The sequence below is a fragment of the Sus scrofa genome, chromosome 12, assembly GCF_000003025.6.
Source record: "Sus scrofa isolate TJ Tabasco breed Duroc chromosome 12, Sscrofa11.1, whole genome shotgun sequence".
In the NCBI taxonomy this organism is placed as follows: domain Eukaryota; kingdom Metazoa; phylum Chordata; class Mammalia; order Artiodactyla; family Suidae; genus Sus; species Sus scrofa.
The window spans coordinates 22,254,423-22,263,548 of NC_010454.4; positions in this window are offsets into that span (position 1 = coordinate 22,254,423).

A 9,126-nucleotide genomic window follows, 5' to 3' on the forward strand; every position below is an offset into this window, starting at 1 on the left:
CAGTTCCTCCAAGGTCCATACTTCTCACGAGGACTGTCATGAGCCTCCAGCCTCCCCAGGCAGCTGCCTGGAGATCTGCAGAGGCCCAAGGGATGAGGAGATGCTGGACCAGAGGGTTTGAGATAGAGTTTGGGGTAAGGGATGGAGGTGGAGGCAGGCAGGCACCCTCCAGCCCCCACTCCCCATACACATTCTTCTGCATCTCAGTCCTGGGGAGGCTCAAAGACAGCTAACAGGCAGGTGCAGACACCCGGAAGGTAACACCACCTGCGGGCTCCAGTGGCAGCATAGCAAAGTGGACAGGATGGCCTTAGCATAGCATGTGCTGAGTGCCACCATCCCCCAACCCAGGAGGGGGAACCCCAGGCCAGAAAGAGGGCATTCTAGGACTTAGTCTTCCGCTGCCAAGGGCAGTCCATGCCACCTCACTGATACTGTGATTCCGGTGGGATCCCGGCTCAGAAAGTGGAACTCTCCTTTGGGTTCCCCAAAGCATCTGTTGAAGAAGTATTGACCCGTGGAGTTCCCTTGGTGGCACAGTGGTTAACGAATCCGACTAGGAACCATGAGGTTGCGTGTTCGATCTCCGGCCTTGCTCAGTGGGCTAAGGATCTGGTGTTGCCGTGAGCTGTGGTCTAGTTCGCAGACGTGGCTCGGATCCCGTGTTGCTGTGGCTCTGGTGTAGGCTGGTGGCTACAGCTCCGATTCAACCCCTAGCCTGGGAACCTCCACATGCCATGGGTGCGGCCCTAGAAAAGGCAAAAAGAAAAAAAAAAAAAAAGTATTGACCCAGGAAAGTGGGTGGCTCTCCAAGGGCTCGTTTTAGAAGTACACATCTCTCAAGGAGATAAATGGGGAAGTGGGATGTTTTCTTTCTTTCTTTCTTTATTTCATCTTTTTAGGGCAGCATATGGAGGTTCCAAGGGTAGGGGTTGAGTTGGAGCTATAGCTGCTGGCCTATGCCACAACCACAGCAATGCCAGATCGCAGTTGCATCTACGACTTACACCACAGCTCATGGCAATGCCGGATCCTTTATCCCACCGAGCGAGGCCAGGGATTGAACATGCATCCTTGTGGATACTAGTCAGATTCGTTTCCGCAGAGCCACAGTGGGAACTTCGGGGATGTTGTTTAGTTACGGCTTTTTATACAACTTCTGTCTGTCCTTGGTGGCCTTCCACACTCTCACTTAACCAATCCATTCTTTTTACTTTTGGCCAAGCCCACAGTAAGCTGAAGTTCCTGGGTGAGGGATCCAACCCATGCCACAGCAGCAACCTGAGCCACAACAGTAACAACCCCAGATCCTTAAGTAGCTGAGCCACCAGGGAACTCCATTCTTTTTTTTTTTTTTTTTTTTTTTTTGGCCACCCTGTGGCACATGGAGTTCCCGGGCCAGGGATCCTATGAGAGCCTTGGTTATGACCTACACTGGAGCTGCGGCAACTACGGAAACTCAACCCACTGTACCGCCAACTGGTCCAGATCCTGTGTCCCAGCGTGTAGGCAATCCACTTGTGCCACAGCAGAAATTTTTTTTTTTTGCTTTTAGGTCTGCACCCGAGGCATATGGAAGTTCCCAGGCTAGGGGTCCAATCGGAGCTGTAGCCACCAGCCTACACCAGAGCCATAGCTACGCGGGATCTGGGCCTCTTCTGTGACCTACCCCACAGCTCACTGCAACACCAGATCCTTAACCCACTGAATGAGGCTGGGGATCGAACCCTCATCCTCATGGATGCTAGTAGGATTTGTTAACCGCTGAGCCACGTTGGGAATTACCTTTTTTTTTTTTTTAGTTGAAACTTGTATTGAAATGTTAGCAAAGAAAGAGAACTTTGGTCTTATACGGCACAGCGGGTTAAGTATCCAGCATTGCCACAGCTGTGGTGCAGCTCGCAACTGCAACACGGATTTGATCCCTGGCCTGGGAATTTCCACATGCTGTGGATGCAGCAAAATAGAAAGAACGAACTTTGGTTCACTGGCAAAATCGATCAACTAAATTAATTATAAAGTTAACCATGCATGCAACAGGTCATTACTGGCAATGAACCCATGTGTAGATACTGTTCTCACCATAGGCTCTGCACGCACACAGCCCCCATGGGAGAGGGGGTGTCCACACAGCCCATATCCATGCGGCCCTGAGGACCCCCTTGCCATTCAACCAATTTATTTATTTATTTATTTATTTTTTAATTTTATGGCCGCACCTGGGCCGTATGGAAATTTCTGGGCTAGGGATTGAACTTGAACTCCTGCAGTGGCCTGAGCTGTTGCAGTCGAATTCTTTCTCTTGCTCTCTCTCTATTTTTTCTTTTCCACTTTTTTAGGGCCAAACCCACGGCATATGGAAGTTCCCATGTTAGGGGTTGAACTAGAGCTACAGCTGCCGATCACAGACACAGCAATGTGGGATCTGAGCCACCTATGTGATCTACACCACAGCTCATGGCAACACAGGATCCCTGACCCACTGAGTGAGGCCCGGGATTGAACCTGCATCCTCACGGATACTACTTGGATTCATTTTCACTGTTCCATAACAGGAACTCCCTGCAGTCGGGTTCTTAACCCACTGAGCCACGGTGGGAACTCCCAATCCATCCATTCTTTTTTTTTTTTGTCTTTTTGCCATTTCTCAGGCTGCTCCTGCGGCACAGGCTAGGGGTCTAATAGGAGCTGGAGCCGACAGCCTTCCCACAGCCACAGCAATGCGGGATCTGAGCCACGTCTTCGACCTACACCACAGCTCACGGCAATGCCCAGAAACTTAACCCACTGAGCAAGGGCAGGGATCGAACTCGAAACCTCATGGTTCCTAGTCGGATTCGTTAACCACTGCGCCACGACGGGAACTCCCCCAATCCATCCATTCTTGATACATCCCCTGGAAGGAAGCACCATGGCCCTTAAAGGGGCTCAAACCCACATGTCCCTCTCCTCTCATCACCAGCTACAGATCCCAAAGTGAGGGAATCAAGGAAGAGCGTTCAGATGCAGTCTATGTGGAAGTTCGGTTTTGGTGTTTGTTTGTTGCACCCTATTCTGGCCTCCTTCTATGTAACCAGAAGAGGGGCAGGTGGCAGGGAGTTTAAGGGAAGAGGAAACAGAGTTGGAGTTAGAGGCTCTGGGAAGCTAAGGTACTTGTGGGGGCAGGAGCAAGGGGTGCTTCAGGCTTCCCTTTCTGGGGACACATCCCATTTCCAGCACCATCAGTTCTTAGGGAAAACCAAGATGAGTTTACAGCTCAGACATTCCACCTGGAGTAATTATTCCCTCCAGGAAGGGCAGTTTTGTTAGTGGAAAGAGTTTCATCCACAGACCTGGTGTTGAATTCCCAACATGGCCATTGATAGTGGTAGTTCAAGAGGTAGTTGGGAGAGCTTTAGTGCCACCAATAATCTTCATTACGTCCATATCTCTCTCTCTCTCTTTTTTTTTTTTTTTTTTTTTTTTTTTTTTTTTTGTCTTTTTAGGGCTCCACCTCTGGCATATGGAAGTTCCCAGGCTAGGGGTCAAATTGGAGCTGCAGCTGCCGGTCTATACCACAGCCACAGTAACGCCAGATCTGAGCCACATCTGTGGCCTACGCCACAGCTCACAGCAACGCCAGATCCTTAACCCTCTGAGCAAGGCCAGGGAGCGAGCCTGCGTCCTCATGGATCCGAGTCAGGTTCCTTAACCACTGAGCCACGATGGGAACTCCCAAGTCCATCATTCTTTAATGTGACATCTTCTCAATCTTAAGCGCCTCACCTTAAATGAAGCTTCAGGAGAGTTTCCTTCGTGGCTCAGTGATTAACGAACCCAACTCGGATCCATGAGGATGCGGGTTCAATACCCGGCCTCCCTCAGTGGACTAAGGCTCGGGTGTTGCCATGAACTGTGGTGTAGGTCTCAGATGCAGCTCGGATCCCTCGTTGCTGTGGCTATGGTGTAGGCCAGTGGCTGCATCTCTGAATTGACCCCTAGTCTGGGAAACTTCATATGCCGCAGATGTGGCCCTGAAAAGCAAATAAATAAATAAATAAACACAGCTTCAAGACAAATTGCCTGGTCTCTGGAGCATCCTGGGCAAGTTAATACATGTCTCTAAGGAGTTCCCTGATGGCGTAGCAGTTAAAGGTTCTGGCAATGTCACTGCTATGGTGTGGGTTCACTCTCTGGCCAGGGAACTTCTGCATGTCTAGGGTGTGGCCAATAACGAAATAAATAGGAGTTCCCACTGTGGCTCAGTGGTAAAGACCCCAACAGGTATTCTCGAGGATGCAAGTTCAATGCCTGGCCCTGCTCAGCGGGTTAAGGGTCTGGCATTGCAGTGAGTCACAGACACAGCTCAGATCCAGTGTTGCTGTGGCTGTGGCACAGACTAGCAGCTGCAGCTTCAACTGGACCCCTAGCCTGGGAACTTCAATATGTTGCAGGTGTGGCCCTAAAATAAATAAATGTCTCTATGTCTCAGATTCCCTACCTCTAAAATAAGAACGAGACTACAGCATAGAATTGTTGTGGATAGTCAATGAAATAATGTATGTAATACACTTAGCCCTGTGCCTGGCATACAGTTGGTACTTAATGTATATTTATTATTTCCCTTCCTTGGAAAAAGGAGCAGGGAGGTAAAGACAGAATCTGAGGCAAAACACATCATGGAACCAGCCCTGGATCATGCCTCCCCCTGTGTTTTTCCATCTCCCCCAAAGAACAAATTAAGCCAGACTTTGACCCTCCTGCTTCATCATCTTGAAATTCTCCCCAAGCCATCGGAGCATTAGGTGGGTTAGGGAAAGCTGGCTGGCCTTCTAGAGAACAGGAAAAGTATCTGGGAGGGCAGGGAACGAGTCTCTCCAGGCCCCGGGCTGGTTCCCGAGTCTGGGGCATTCCCAGGGGTTCCGTCCCGGGTTTGCATCATCTGGGCAGGCAGATTATTTCACGGGGACAATGGTACGATCGGTGAGAAAGAAGGTGGGGAGGAAGGTGCCGACTGAAGCCTGACCTGGTTTCCAGTAAGGGACCCACCCTAGCCAGTCAGTCAGTCAGTCAGTCAAGCAGTTGGCCCAAGATTTTAGGCCACCCAGGATTTGCACAGGGTGTTGCCCTGTTACCCAGAACAACCTACAGACAAGGAGAATAGATCCAGACACATACGTGCACACACATTCACGCCAATCACACACACTCACACATGCTCTCTTTCACTCACAACCATATGATCACACACATTCTCTGCCCAGAGCTCAGAGCTCTCCCTCTCTTCCCTTCCTCTGCTCGACCTCTGCTGTCCCCCCCTCCCCGGGCCAAAGAGATCAGAGAGAATCTAAGACATAGTTGGAAACATATACAGCCACTTGGATCCCACCCTGCCCCTAAAGGGTGAGGTCGCTCCCCAGAATCCCAGTCTCCGAGGAATCTGAGTACCAGTGCGGGCAACATGGAGCCAGAAGTGCTTTGCTGTGCCAGGTCCTAGAAGATGCATCTGTCCCCTGCGGTTCTATCTGAGCACTGTTTATTTTTATTTTGCTTTTTTTTTTTTTTTTTTTGTCTTTTGTCTTTTTGTTGTTGTTGCTATTTCTTGGGCTGCGCCCGCGGCATATGGAGGTTCCCAGGCTAGGGGTTGAATCGGAGCTGTAGCCACCAGTCTACGCCAGAGCCACAGCAACGCGGGATCCGAGCCGAGTCTGCAACCTACACCACAGCTCACGGCAACGCCGGATCGTTAACCCACTGAGCAAGGGCAGGGACCGAACCCGCAACCTCATGGTTCCTAGTCGGATTCGTTAACCACTGCGCCACGACGGGAACTCCCTTTATTTTGCTTTTTAGGGCCACACCCGCGGCACATGGAGGTTCCCAGGCTAGCGTCCAGTCAGAGCTACAGCTCTTGGCCTATGCCACAGCCATAGCAACACCAGATCCGAGTCTTGTCTGTGACCTACACCACAGCTCATGGCAACGCTGAGCAAGGCCAGGGATTGAACCTACATCCTCATGGTTCCTAGTTGGATTCGTTTCCACTGAGCCATGACAGGAACTCCTGAGCACTGTTTATTAAAGGTCCAATTCCTTCTTGGGCTGTATTTGGCTAAGGGAGACATGTGGTGGTGTGTGTGTGTGTGTGTGTGTGTGTGTGTGTGTGTGTGTGTGTAGAAGTTAATTGGAATGTCCAGCTGGCAGGAGAGGTGGGAGGCTGTGTTGAGACACACCTGTTGTCTTGAGGTCAAGGTCGAGGTCAAAAAGAGGCCAAAGCTAGATTCTATTCCAGGTCCCCAAAGGCCAGACAACCCAGACTTTTCTCCCTTCCTTTGGTGGCTCTGAGTCCTGTAGTCTCTGACCTTCTCCCAGCGGCTGTTAACAGAGAGAGGAGCAGGGTAGATAAATAGAAGCTTCTGGGGCAAGGGAGAGTCCTGCCTCTTCATTATTCTGTATCCACTCCAGTGGTAGAAGGAAGATCCCACCAAAAAAAAAAAAAAAAAGAAAAGAAAAGAAAAAAAAAAAAAAAAAAGAGTTCCCGCCATGACGCAGCGGAAACGAATCCAACTAGGAACCATGAGGTTGCGGGTTCGATCCCCGGCCTTGATCAGTGAGTTAAGGATCTGGCATTGCTGTGAGCTGTGGTGTAGGTCGCAGGTGAGGCTCAGATTCTGCGTTGCTGTGGCTCTGGTGTAGACCGGCAGCTGTAGCTCCAATTAGATCTTCTAGCCTGGGAACCTCCATATGCCCCGGGTGCGGCCCTAAAAAAAAAGATCCCAAAGTTTCTTCTTTGTCAGGAAGAAAAAAGGAGAGGCCCTCTCTGAAGTGCAGAGGAAGGAGGGAGAAGAAGTTAACTCCCCTCTTTTGCCTCCTCCCTCCCGGCCTCCGCCTTCATACCTCACACAGACTGCAAAACAACCCAGCTTCTTGCCAAGAGTTAGGCTGACTGCATTTCAGCTGCCTCTGCTTCCTCCTCCCTCTCACTGGCTGTAAACTCAGGGAGGCAGTCTTGACCCTTGGCCCTCCCCGCATAGGGATAAACACCAGCAAGCAGGACCAGGGGTGGGCAGGGGCATGGCAACAGCAAACAGAGCTGTAGGTACCAACCAGGGCAAGCAAAGGGAGTGTGCCAAGGAGGGTGCCAGGCCGGTGGGGAGCTAGAGGTCATGCCAAGGTCCCTGACTTTGAGTCCAGCCCTGGCAGTCCTGTCCCTGGCCCTGATGGCGCTTCAGGAAGGGCACAGAGAGTGTGCAGGGCTGGATATGGCAGCTCACCTCCCCATCTTTCCCCGCAGAGCCCAGCGGGAGGAGGGAGAGGAAGAGGCCGAGTTGAGAAGCAAGTTTTCCTGAAAAGCCTCTTTCCTGGTTTGTCCTGGCCCCTCCCAGGTCCTCCCATGCTCTGCTTGCTGTAGCTTCCCAGCTCTGGGCCAAGGGGCCGGGACAGGCCAAGGAAGAGCCCACTGCCATCTCTCTCCCCCACTTTCCTTGGGGGCAGGGGAACAAAGGGAAAGCCCAGGCCTTTCCAGGGAGCCCGTCTGTCTTCCCCTGGGAGTCAGAGGGTCAGTGAGTGGTCAGGCCAGCTGCCCAGCCGCCTCCTTTCAGTCCTCTCGGCTTCCTCACCACCCAGCTCACTCCTTCCTTGGTGTTTGCACTCCTCCCTTTTCTCTGCCTCTTTGGTGGCTGTTGCCTTTCCAGGCATCTATCCATGCTGTCGCAGGAGCTCCCTGTGTGCAAGTGGAGAAGGGCTTCCTGTGTGAAAAAGAAAAAAGAAAAAACAAACTCTCCTTAGAAGGCAGTGGGACTGGGAGGGATTAGCAGGAAGCAGCAGGTGGCCCAGGTTCATTCTTCACTCGCCTGCTGCAAGAGGCTCCCAGGAGTTCTTGTGGCTCAGCAGTAATGAACCCGACTAGTGACTGGTATCCATGAGGACTCAGGTTTCATCCCTGAGCCTAAAGGTCGGGCGTTGCCATGAGCTGTGGTGTAGGTCGTGGACATGGCTTGTATCCCATGTTGCTGTGGCTGTGGCTGTGGCTGGCAGCTGCAGCTCCAATTCGACCCCTAGCCCTGGACCTTCCATGTGCCGTGGGTGTGGCCCTAAAAAGCCAAAAAAAAAAAAAAGAGGCTCCCAGCTCTCTACGTAGCCCAAACCTCAAACAGAATAGACCACAGAATAGACCTCTCTCTACTTTACTTGAGACCAGGACAGGTTTGCACCAATGGGGCAGTTGCTCCTCTAAAGAGAGATGCTGGCTGTTTCTAACCCCTGTTCAGTGTTTCACTTTCACAGCCACCCACCTCCCTAACGGTGGGCAAATGAAACTAGCAAGGGATGTCTGACCTTGGGCCAATCGCTCCTTCTAAGCCTCATTCTCCTGTCAGCAAAGGAGGGAGGGTAAGGCGGTCTTTGTGTGCCCTTCTGTGGAATCCACGCTACCCTGAAGCACTGGGGGTGGAGGTGTCACTCTGCTCCCAGGCTCTTGCCTCACCTCTGGCTCCTTTACGTTAGGACGGAAAAGCACTTTCACCACAGTTCCCCTTCCTTGTCTTTTTTATTTCCCAGACAAAAGGAAATGACTCACCCCAAAGTCAACTTGAGTGGGTGGGGTGGTGTCATACAAGCAAACAGGGAGTCCCCAAGGACATCCTCACCCCCATGGCAACTCTTTTCCCTACAAGGAGTCACGTTTCCTTTCCATCTCAGGACTTGGTCCTGAGCAGCAGAAGTTCAGCTTAAGTTCCTGACCCTGGGGGTGTCACCCTCCCCTACTTGTCATCTCTCTCCTGTTAACAGTAACCTCAAAGGCTAGGTCAGTCCTGCAATCACGTGAAGCCCTCACGTTTGCAAGGTCTGCAGAAAGGAGCTGTTAGCTTTGATCTCCCAGGGAGCAGCCAAGCTTGCCAGTCCCTCCTTAGGAATTCACATGCCTCTGCCATACAGGCTTTCCAAACGAGCCACCCTGAGCCTTCAGCGCACCCCACCCCATGCGGCTCTCAGCTCCTCCCCGGTCCCAGCAAGAGCTTTTGCAGGAGGAAGTGGGGAAATAACGCAGCCCGCCCACTTTGCCAGCGGACTACATATCCCGACAGCCTCGGGTTTACGCAGGCGCACGGAGCTCAACGTGCCTGCTGCTGGAAAAGTGTGTCACTG